Raw genomic sequence first — 12,121 nt, forward strand, 5'->3', positions numbered from 1 at the left:
AGGACACATGCGAGGCTTTACACTTGGTACGGATGAGGGTTTCTGTGACCATGTTGTACATCCTATCGATGTCCAGAACCTGCCGTGCCCTTTTGTGCAGACCGCCTCCAGTCAGCTGATGCTGCCCGCAGGCAGAATTGGGACAGAGAGCCTTGATCTTCCAAAGCTTGTACGGCATCCACAGCAACAGAGCAAGACAAAAAAATCTGTCTGGAGCTGGAGCCTGGTTGTAAATAAGTGCTGGCTGTGGTGGGTAATACCAGAGCTGTAGGTTGTCTCGAAGCTCTGGTTTTCCCTTGGGCCCCATTTTAAAAAGCCTGCTGGCAATCCACCTGTGATCCTCTGGTGGCAAAGTGTCCGACCACAAACGATGCAGTCGAACTAGAGATGCATCTTGCAGTAATGCCCCCGAAGGAGTAGTCTGTGAATGAAAAAGACAAAACATTTAGTCTAGCAGGTCATTTATTTAATTACCGCTTTATCTATCCAAGACTACCCTCATATAAAATAGAAAATATTGGATGTCAAAAACGTACTTAAGGTTATAGAATAAAATGTATACATTTGTTCCAATAGTTTTCAGAATTGTGTCAGCTGCTAGCACTAATTTGTGTGACTACTGAGTTGTGACAGTTAATATGCAAATTCAATTATTTTGGACCAATAAAATTTGAAATTACTTACCGAGACAACATGCAATGAAATATAATATATGTTGCATATATAACAAGAGAAAGAAACAGTCATAACTGTCCAATAATTTTAACTAATCCTAGATGGAATTATACAATACTGTTTAAAGGTCTATGTTCAGTAAGATTCTTTTTGTTTTTGAAATATGATTAAAATACAGTCAAAAACAGTAATAGTGGGAAATAATATTGCAATTTAGGATCGCCGCTTATTTGAATCTGTTTTCAAAAGTATTTACAGTTTTTTTCAATCGCTAACAAGCGCTTACCCATACTTCAGATACTTTTTCCTAAACTCTTAACACAGACTCACACCAACAAAACACAATTGGCCAAATTGATAATTTTCTTCTCAAGAACACATTTTGTTACAGATTTTTATGATTGTTTACACACTAAAATAAAAATGTCCACACAATTTGCAAAATTCTACTCCAATGAGCAAAACCCCTCCGCAGATTTGCACAACATTACACACAATGTCTGCCTTACCCTTATAGCAAAACATTACACACGGTGATTTGTAAAACTCTACACACATTTTCACACCTTAGACACAGATAAGGATTGTGAGGTTACTTCCTTGTCATTACAAAGCCCCGGATTGCCATTGACCACACTAATGAATGAATTGGATATGCACATCCATCAGGCGTGGAAGCACACATGTGCTAATTTGAAAACGCATCACTCAGGAGTGCTATAAAAGGCAGCAGGTGAGTTCACCTGTCTTCAACAAAAATGGAAGGAGCTAGAAGAAGAAGAAGAAGAAGAAGAAGAGTGAGAATAAGAGGGGGGGCTCAAAGAGGAGATGAAGGAGGTAGAGGAAGAGGAGAAGGAGGTAGAGGAAGAGGTGAAGGAGGTAGATGAAGAGGAGAAGGATGTAGAGGAAGAGGAGAAGGAGGTAGAGGAAGAGGTGAAGGAGGTAGAGGGACCATGGACTGACACCGATGGAAGCTGGACAAAGAGTTCAACCAAATCTCTGGTTGATACTGTAACTGAATAGTTACAGTATTCTTGTTGCTTTTACAGCAGTTTTTCTTCAGAGTCAAACTGTACTTCATGCAGAAATTTTAATTTGTCTACAGATTTTATTTTTTTCATTGATTTCATTGTTGGTTGATTACTGTAACTGATTATGGTAAGAAATACTGTAAATAAATACTTGAAATATGAGTCTGCAGAAATCAGTGTTGTGCAGTGCTTGGTAAGTTTATAGTAGGCCTATTTGTGTACATTCTCCCTATATCTCAAACTAATCATGAAGAATGTTGTTTGTGTGTCACAATTTTTTTTTTCATCTAAATTATCCCTTACATAACAATGTCTGGCCAAAAATCTAGCACATGCTATTTCCTAAAAATAGTATTTTTACAAATGTGTTTTTTATTTATCACAACAGTGTGAAACTGGTTACAATAGTGTCTGATCATTGAGGACTGTGTTGGTTAAATGAAAACTAATAGCATTTTCACAAATATGTGTATATCTTTTGACTGAAGTGTGTATGTTTTGACAGAAGTGTGTCATTTTCCAAACAATCTAGGAATTATGCCAATTGAGTGTGGTGTTTGGATAATTGTGATTACATTTTGAAAAAAAGAACCCGGTTTTCAAAATTGCGTGTAAACAATTGAAAAAAACTGTAAATATATACTAACTCTTGTAAGGAACTCAGCTTTTTGGAAATATTAATAATCAATAATATCTTGTTATTATTAATTATAAATATTTGGGTCAGTTAATTGGATTAACTTGATGTGGCTGAATTAATATTACAATCAATTAATCAGTTCTTCCAACGAACTCTTTTGATTATTAATTTATTCTAAGAAAAGGGTATCTTCCATGGCCACCGAAGAATAATTATTTCTTCGCCTGTACTTGTACTTTGAGCCAGTAGCAAAAACCGTGATCGTAAAATGACTTGTATTGCAAGCAAAACAGAACCAAATACATATTATGTACAAGTTTTATTAACTAAATATAGATATTTATATGAATATAAATAAACTAAACAACATACACACATGAATACATAAATAGGTTAGTGACAGGATGAAGTTGGAAACCGGAAGAGGGTCTATGAGAAGAACCATCAGAATTTCATTTTACACATTTCATTGAATTGAATACTTGCATTTGTAATGGGAACAATTCTTGAAGTTGTTGAAAATTGAAGTCGTTGATGGTTCCGGCAGTGTCAAGTGGAAGTTGGTTGAGCGTTCTCTTTCTCCAGGACCGCATGGCTGGTTTGGGCAAGGCCTGGGACTCTGTTGAGGCCACGCCGAGCACCCAGGAGAAGTGAGGAAGTCGGAAGGATGGGTGATTGGAGTCGTTGTTGGTTGGAGTCTTTGTTGGTTGGAGTCTTTGTTCCAAAACTCCTGAGATTGTCCTTGGTTCTTTGTGAGAGAGTCTTCTCTCTTTTCCATGAGGCCGGATCTGGTTGGAATCGAGGCCTGCTGGGCCCTGGGGCCCCCGTGGAGGGGGAGGGGGCTCCCCAGTCTCACCAGAACAGTGTTGCGGCTGGATGGAAAAACTAAGAGAGGCAGGTCACATGTGGACTGTCTCTAATAAGGCCTGGAGAAGATCCTCCCCTAAGGGTTGAACTCGACCAATCAGAAAAGGGGACATGTCTGAGAGGGAAAGTGGCTCTTAGTTGATTTATGGATCTTTGTCCCTAGGAAGATTATACCTTCATTAATGCTAAAATAGCTATAACACATCCACACTGCATTCTAGAAGAAGGTGATGTACATCAAAGTGTGAGTCATTAAATGAGGATTAGTTAGGTAGGAGGCACTATACAGGTGAGGTTACATTGATCGTTAGTTTGTTGTATACCAGGATACATACCATAATATATACCTAATAGTACACGAGACAGTAAACCATTTACACTGTTTCTTTCACAGTTTTATGCATGTTCATTTATAGATCAGTTAGTCTATGATTAATGCAGCAAAGTCTGTTTTAAAGAGGGTTTCTGTTTCATAGTCTCTCTCTTGAGTATGTGGCCACATTCCTCGGAGGTCGTAAAATCTCCTTGTCATGCCCTGTAACATGACACTGTTTCTGCCCTTGTGTTTGTTCATTTGGGCTGTGTGAGGAGTTTCATAAACCTTTGTATATAATGAATAATTAGTATGTGTCTGATTGGTCCATACCCTACAGATCCCCCCTCTCGATCGTTGTTGTCCCCCCTCAAGGACAACCACGAGCGAAGTTGGAAGTGCAGAGAGATCGGACACACACTTGTCATAGAAGGCTGGAAGGCCATGGTGGCCTCTGGTTGCTCGTGTCTTCTGGAGCGGTGGTCGTTCCACGGCTGGTGATGTGGACAGTAGCCAAGTCCAGGTCTCTGCAGCAGGTGTTGAGGCAGCAGGTTTTGGGACATTCTGAAGTTCATTAGTTTTGGGGCAGGTGTTTCCTTGTGGTTGCAGGAAGTGGTTAGGCCTCTATGTAGCATAGAGAGGTTTTCAAGCTGACATGGTGCTGGTGGCCGGAGGTCAGAAGGTGGTTGTTAGCCTCTCAGTCACGAGAGGTCTGAAGGATTGAAGTGTTGTTCTGTCCTTATGGTGGTGCCGACGCAAGCTTGCCTAAGCTGGGGTGGGCAAGGAGTCGGAAGCTTGTACCTTACAGGACTCCTCGGGTGAGTCCTGTGCAGGGAGCTATTTTGCGTGTGTCAGCGGCTCCAGTAACTCTGAGGCAGGTGCGTCCAGCTGTCCTTGCGGAGCCTCAGATTGACACCTGTGTGAAGGGTATGGAAGAGGATGCTGTCGTTGACAGCCGTGGTCTTCCTGTGGTGTTTGCAGGTTGAGGGTGCTGTCCTCCATGGCTTCTCCAAGGGGCTTGGCTGGTACCTGGGTTGCTGCCATGGTGACAGTTCTGTGCTGGTCCTGGGCATGCTCAGTCCAGCTGCATTGAATCTGGTTCGAACCTCAGTGTCTAGCTGGTCTGTAAGGCTTTGGCCACAGGTCCGCTCCTTGTGGGACGCTGTGATCTATTATGTGAGGTTGTTTACCTTCTGTTTTATACCCATAAGGTGGGGTAAGGAGATGAGAATCTTGATCACCCCGGTGTGGCTGTAACTCTGGCTTGGGTCATGGGTCGTTTGTCCTCTTCTCTCATGGTGCAGTTCCGTTGGCTCCGGTGCCGTCGGATGTCAGCAGCCATGGGTGGAACAGTGTTCCTCGCGATGGCTTGTCAGTCTTTTCGTTCTCCTAACCGGTTAAGGTCAGGTTAAGCAGAGGATCTGCAACATTTTGGCACACCTGTGGTGAGAGACTAATGCATGACCCTAGAAAGTTCAGAGCCACGGTTTAATGGGTTCGCTAGATATGTAGCATAAAGCTAGGTATTTCATGTGTAGCTAGCTAGTGAAGTGTGTATTGTATCCTTATCATCTTAGCTGTGAATGTTAGGAGGCTAAGACTTGTGTGGTTCCGAGAGTATTTCCTGGAAAGGGCATAGCCGAGATGAAATAAATGACTTAAGATGGTTCTTATGACTAAAATATTTCTCTGGACTTAACTGGTGGTTCACTACGGCTTGACGAAGTGAAGAATAGGAGGAAAAAGGACAGCTTTCCTATTCAAATTATGCTTATTATCAATCCTCAGGACTATAGTTATGCCCTAGTAATCGTTGAAGTTACTTGTGTTGCAGGGTCATAAAAATTAGTGCACTTGTTGAAAATAAACAAAATCACAAATAAAGGTGTCTCTGGTTCCTTTCTGGGCCCTATGGGAAATGGAACCACATTTGAACAAGAGAAGAAATGGAAATAAATCATATACATGACAGTATAGACAAGTGAATAGCTGACTGCTATTATTATCGAAGTAAAATAAAAATAAAAAGGACTTAAGTAAGTGATCAAAACAGCCGGAATGATCTGAAATTGAGAGTAATCAATAGCACTAGTGACTAACCTTTAGATTTGCCTGGACCAAAACTCCATAGTGGGTCACAGCTGTTGCGTGTTTAAGACCACACCGTGTGTGTCCCTCCAAAGGTTTAGTCAACATGCTGATGAAAATTCTCATAACTATAAGAATTCTTCTCTAGCTACACAGCTTACATGTAATTAAACTTGGGTTTAATTGACAGGGCATCTGCAAATTTAGCCTACAGCGCTCAGCAAGGACTATGCCTAAACTAGTGAAGGTGAAATTCAGCTGAGAAGAATTGAAAGTAAGGAAAGAGAAAAATTAGAAACCCTAAATGGGGTTAAAGAAAGTATTTTAGAATACTTTGCGCTGTATACATAAAAGCTGTAATTAAGGCTTCAAGTAAATGATGCTAACCGCTAACTGTAGAAGTTATTATGTAGCTTAGCCTAAGCTGGATGGATGCTAGGTTAGCTTAGCTTAGCCTAAACTGGATGGACGCTAGGTTAAGTTAGCTTAGCCACCTAGGCTGGTTTGTTTACAAGATGACGTCACGAGTTAGCACTTCCTGTGACAAGTCGTTGTCATGGGAACCAGTGCATGTCAGAACAATTCAACAGTCCATGAAGAATGTCCGCACATTTTAAATGAGTTATGCATGTTTAAACGGGTTAAAAGGGGGCGCCTATACTTTAAATCTTTCAAGAACTTGATGTTACATTCAGTAAAATGCAAATGTGGTTTGGCATTTGAAAATTTTACTCATGGAACTCTTCTCTTTACTGTACGCAACTTATTCTATTTGTTTACAGAGTAAGGAAATAGATTTGCTGTAAGTCAAAGCTTGTCTAAGCCTATATAGTTACGTCCATCTCGTGCATAAATACTGACTTTTCAGCGAGTAAACAGTTTTGATCGCTAGGTAGCTCTCTGCTTGTAGATGCAGCCAAAATTTAGGTGAATTTACATCAAACTAACAATAATTTGTAAGGTCTTTACTTTGTAGAAAGGGGAGCATCACCCAAGTCTACGTGTATATAACACTGTACTGAGATTCCTTCGTCAGAAACAGATTAAGCAATACTGCAATTTGGATTCCTTCAACCAAAGCAGACTAATAAATACCGGTACAGTTTGCATGCCGCTGAGATGAGATTCCTTTGTCAAACAGACTTACGCTTTAATGCTGAAATTACCGATACCAGTTAAGACCCCTTTTTTTTTATTTTTTTATTATTATTATTTTAAGTAGAGATGTCAATTCCAGCTATCGTTTTATCTGCATTTAGACAAGCCAGCAGCTAGTGATCAAAATGTGTATCGCATATCATGTCCGGTTTGGATCGGAATGATCAAATAAGCACTTTTTTAGGATAACAGTAGTTACGAAGGGGCTCTAGGTCATGCTAGTTTTCCTGTAACCCTTCATTGTCATGGAAACTAATGTGTAGCAGTGCCAATTCAACCAGCATGTAGCAAATGTTTGTTTCAAAAGAGTCGTGCATAGTCTGTTGGCAGGTGAGGCTTACACGTCCATTCAAGATTTCCTTTATATCAGTAAAATTCTACTTTTACTAATGCAGAGTCTTGCTGCTCTTTGAGCACACATTTTCATCTACTTTAAAAGTTTTATGTCCTATGTTGACCAGGGACTTTTTAGCAGAGTCTTGCATTGTTTTCATGCTGTGTGCCTTCTGGCTTTGCAGTTCAGAATCAATGGGGTCTTAGGAACCTTTTCTGGGGAGGCCTTCTGTGTTAGAGGCCTTCTGCATCAGGTCACGCATCGTTGAGTGGGCATTGCGTGGGGGCAGGTGAAAATATGGTGACTAACTGGTTTTGGAGGAAAAGTTTCTTGAAGCTGGTGTCCTCCTCCGTCACAGGTTCGTTGTAAGTTCCACAGAAAACTCGTTCGGAGTCGGTGGTGGTAGCACAGGCCCTTCTAGGTCTGTCCTGCTTGGTGTTTGGGCAGGGCCCAGCTGGGCTAGATGTGTCTAGATCAGATGGAGTCTGTCTCGGTGTGCCACACCGGCTGCAGGTGCAGACTGCAGGTGAAAATCAATGTCTCGTGGATTGGCAGGGATGTCTCTGACCTTTCACTTGAGATTGTTGAGTGTCACTTCATGTGCCATTTCAGGGATTGTCTGAGTTACCTTTTCCTCCTGCAGCTGCAGGGGCTCTCAGGACACTGTCTGGTGAAGTGTTAAGCCGAGGGCTTTGGCTCCTCCCCCCCTTTGTGCAGGGCTGGGGAAGCTTACGCTGCTAATGTGAAGGTCAGCAGGGTCCATCTTTCTTGTGTGGTCCATTTGCAGTGGGTTGGACTGTTGCAGCTCTCTTTGGACCACATGGAGTGCGTCAATAATGTTACAGCATCGCTAAGTCAGTGTTCGGACTTCCGCTGCACATTGATGGCTTTAGCTCTCTTTGAGTTCAACCATTTCTTTAAGTTCTTTGAGTGAAACAGTTCTTTACCCGTCGGTTTGCAGGTGCTCAGAGCTGTCGTCCGCCTGAAAACTGATGATCTCTTTCAGTTGCTCTGCTCTGTCAGGGTCCTTGCATCTGTCCTGTGCCTTCTCCCGTTGAGCAGGGTTCGTTCTCTGTGGAGTCCTGTGGCTGGCAGCGTTAGTTCATTTACCTCCTGTTTGAGGCCTGCGGGAGCATGGCCAAGGAGAAGATAATGCTGGTCAGCTCTTGGTGGCTCAGGCTGGGTGTCAGACGTCTGCTTTCATTGTTGCCTAACTGTTCCTTCCTCTGCCGTGGCAGGTCGTTGCCTGCTTCAGGCTGAAGGATGTCCATGACACTGCTCTGCCGGGTCTTCAGGTGGTCCTGGTGGCAGGGCTGGGTGTCTGAGGCCTACTGGAACACTTGTGGGAACACGAGAGAGAAATGGCAAAGGCAAATGCAAGTTTCTACAGAGGTGGTGAGCTATCTGTGTGGGAGAATGGCTATGTGGAGCAGCTAAAATTTAGTGTTGGTGAGCACACACAACAAAAAAAAAAAAGTTTTGAGTATCTTAGTTGACGTGCTTTAAGCAGCATCGACTGATGACTGGGCTCTTACATGTCATAACCTATTACTCAAAAATGCTGATGGTTCTTCTCACATGTTGTGCTACGAGAGTAACAGATAGAGCAAAACCAAAATAAAACAATGGGATGAAACCAGAAAAGAAGAGGAAGAAAGGAGTGTTTTACCTATTTAGGTTTAGCTAGGAGACATAGGTAAACAGGAGTCACTTATGGGTTATGCTGCTGTTAGACTAAGCTACCAGGGACACATCAGACATCTCAAGGTCCAAAAGAAGAAGAAGAAACAATGGGAAGTGTTTCCACTTCTGTCTGGGGCCTACTGTGCGTTTGTGTTTAGCCGTACTTTATGTACTTAGCTTGGTGCTAAGGAGTGAGGATGGGTAAAACACAGACAGGAAGTAGGATATTAATGACCTGTGTAACTCGCTATGGAAACAACAGTCGCTAGATATTGTAATCCTATAGAGAGAGAGAAGATGAGGATAGTGACTAGTGATCTAAAATAAGGTAAAGGTAAAGTTAGAACGTCCTTATAGCTCTAAGAAAACTAAAAGGAAAGGGAAGCGTATCAAGTAATTTAATTAAATTTCAAATTTAGTTAAGCCCTTCTTTTTTTCTTTAGCTGAATATAAGAATTCAGGCTGAAACAAACGTAAATAACTAAATTGAAATAAAATAAAAATAAATAAAAAAAATTTATGTAAACATTGTGTGTTCTCATAGCTCTGGTAACTAGAGGGGAACTTGACTAAGCAAATTGATTTAATTAAATTCCCAATTTAATTAAATTCAATTTAACTGAATAGGACTATTCAGGCTCAACAGGTGTAAATACACAAAATAAAATAGGGGTAGATTTAAGTAAAAATAAAAGAAACACAAATAAAAACCCAAAGTATCTGGGTTTCAATCTGAAAGGGAAACCAAGAGGAAGGGGTCGAGAGAGAGAAAGAGAGAGAGAAGAGGGTGGTTTAACCCTCTTATGAGACGTGCTTCGTGAAGCTCTGACACCAGGGTGAATCATTCGTCTCAAATCATTCGGAGTGTATCACTGCTAAGGTCACGTGATTTTATTAAACTGGGCTTCGTTACGCGTCATAGCTGTTTCGAAATTGTTTTAAATTTCAACGGTTCGTGAACCATTGTGTATCTGGTCTCTATGTGATCTCGTATCACTTTATAGATTCGTACACATTTAATGACGCATTTGATAAAGGGTCTGATTGACTTTCAAGTCAAGCTTTCATAAAACGAGCCCTACGGTTTACTAAGATATTATGCCTTGAAAGACACCTCATATTAAACGATATTAGGTAGCTCGCGGAATGCCATTACCTGATTACACCTTTTGATAAAACCTTTGCGATTGGTTTGTAAAAGGTGTTCCGTTGATTTGAGTTTCCGCTACGCTTTCACGTGTTGGGCGAATGTGATGACCACTACACTACAGAAACCTAATGTTGAGAGGGATGTGCTTTTTAGAAGATGGCTCCTTCCCATAATCTGCCCTGCAAGCAGTGTGACAGTCTGTAAATTCCACAAACAACAGAACAGAGGTTATTCGGCATGGCAATCTGCCTACAGCTCCTTGGTACGATGGCCTTCACAAGGGTTATGTAGCGAATTGCAGCATTTATATTTAACATGCCTCCACTTGTTTCCACCCAGTTTTGAACTGAGGACCTGTCGCGTGTAAAGCAAACGTGATAACCACTACACTACGGAAACTTGATGTGGATGTCAGTCCCACCTCTTCTAGGGTACGCTTGTTCAAAAACGACTGAAACTATAGACTGCCCAGTGTTTTAAACATGGCAAAAAGCTGCTAATTTTGTTGGCAGACCAAACATTTTTTATTACTGTACAGGAAACCTCAACGGTCATTTGTTTTATTTTTGACAGAAAATGTGCCTGCATCCCTGCAAGTGTACTGACCTGATCAAGCGAAAACCACACACAGTTTCCTCCCAGTTTCGAACTGGGGACCTTTCGCGTGTGAGGCGAACGTGATAACCACTACACTACGGAAACACATCTTCAGGTTGCAGACATAAATCTTTAGGTGCACGCTTATTAAAAGGCATATAAAGGAAAGGAGCGCTGCTACTAGCGTGGCAAAAAGTTTAAATTTTCTGTCAGAATCCAACCACTGTTTCTGCTCGGTTTCGAACAGAGGAGCTTTTGCGTGTTAGGCGAACGTGATGAACACTACACTACAGAAACCTATTGATGAGGTACATGTGCTTTTTAGAAGATGGCTCCTTCCCATAATCTACTCTGCAAGCAGTGTGACAGTCTGTGAATTCCACAAACAACAGAACAGAGGTCATTCGGCATGGCAGTCTGCCTACAGCTCCTGGGTACGATGGCCTTCACCTGTCTTAAAAGTAAGGGTTTTGTATCGAATTGCAGCATTTATATTTAACATGCCTCCACTTGTTTCCACCCAGTTTTGAACTGAAGACCTTTGCGTGTAAAGCGAACGTGATAACCACTGCACTACAGAAACTTGATTTGGACGTCAGTCCCACTGCTTCTAGCGTACGCTTGTTCAAAAGCGACTGAAACTATAGACTGCCCAGTGTTTTTAACATGGCAAAATGCTGCTAATTTTGTTGGCAGACCGAACATTTTATATTACTGTACAGGAAACCTCAATGGTCATTTGTTTTATTTTTGTCCTTTTCTAAAGAGATTAAACCACAAACATCCCTGCAAGTGTACTGACCTGCTCAACAGAAAATCGCATACGAAATTTTTGCAAAAACCACCCACAGTTTCCGCCCAGTTTCGAACTGGGGACCTTTCGCGTGTGAGGCGAACGTGATAACCACTTCACTACGGAAACACATCTTCAGGTTGCAGACATAAATCTTTAGGTGCACGCTTATTAAAAAGCATATAAAGCAGTGGTCTCAAACTCAATTCCTGGAGGGCCAGAGCTCTGCACAGTTTTGCTCCAACCCTAATCAAGCACACCTGATTCAGCTAATCAAGGTCTTCAGGATTGCTAGAAACTTCCTTGCAGGTGTGAGTTTGAGCTGGTTGGAGCTAAACTGTGCAGAGCTGTGGCCCTCCAGGAATTGAGTTTGAGACCACTGATATAAAGGAAATGAGCGCTTCACCCACCTAGTGTGGCAAACAGTTTACATTTTCTGTCAGAATCCAACCACTGTTTCTGCTCGGGTTTCGAACCGAGGACCTTTCGCCCTTTAGGCCACCGGGTTAGGGAAGGGGACCCCCGCGCGTCGCCCCCTAGGTGATTTTTCGGGGACCGGCCGACGGCGCCGACGAAATCCGGCCCCCTCGCCTGCGATCCGGGCATCGGCCACAGGGGGGCGACTCGCCGACCGCCCTCAGTCGATTCGACACGCGCCGAACAGGTTGCGGGCGGGCGTCCACGGAGTGCACGTGCGTCCCCCTGACCGCCCTTTCGCGAAATTCCCTGACCGCACCCACCGACCACGGAGCGCCCGTCCGTCCCACCTGTGACCTGCGAACAGCCCCCTGG

General features: G+C 42.5%; 2 non-coding genes across 2 annotated transcripts; both read right to left on the reverse strand.

The window, feature by feature from the left end:
- Positions 1-10,568: 10,568 nt before the first annotated feature.
- Positions 10,569-10,641, reverse strand: trnav-cac (transfer RNA valine (anticodon CAC)). The gene has a single exon. It is a non-coding gene; the product is annotated as a tRNA-Val (tRNA).
- Positions 10,642-11,385: 744 nt separating this feature from the next.
- Positions 11,386-11,458, reverse strand: trnav-cac (transfer RNA valine (anticodon CAC)). The gene has a single exon. It is a non-coding gene; the product is annotated as a tRNA-Val (tRNA).
- Between the last annotated feature and the right edge of the window lie 663 nt (positions 11,459-12,121).

This window comes from Siphateles boraxobius, unplaced genomic scaffold, assembly GCF_051911475.1.
Source record: "Siphateles boraxobius isolate OS27281-9 unplaced genomic scaffold, OSU_SipBor_1 23, whole genome shotgun sequence".
Classification (NCBI taxonomy): Eukaryota; Metazoa; Chordata; class Actinopteri; order Cypriniformes; family Leuciscidae; genus Siphateles; species Siphateles boraxobius.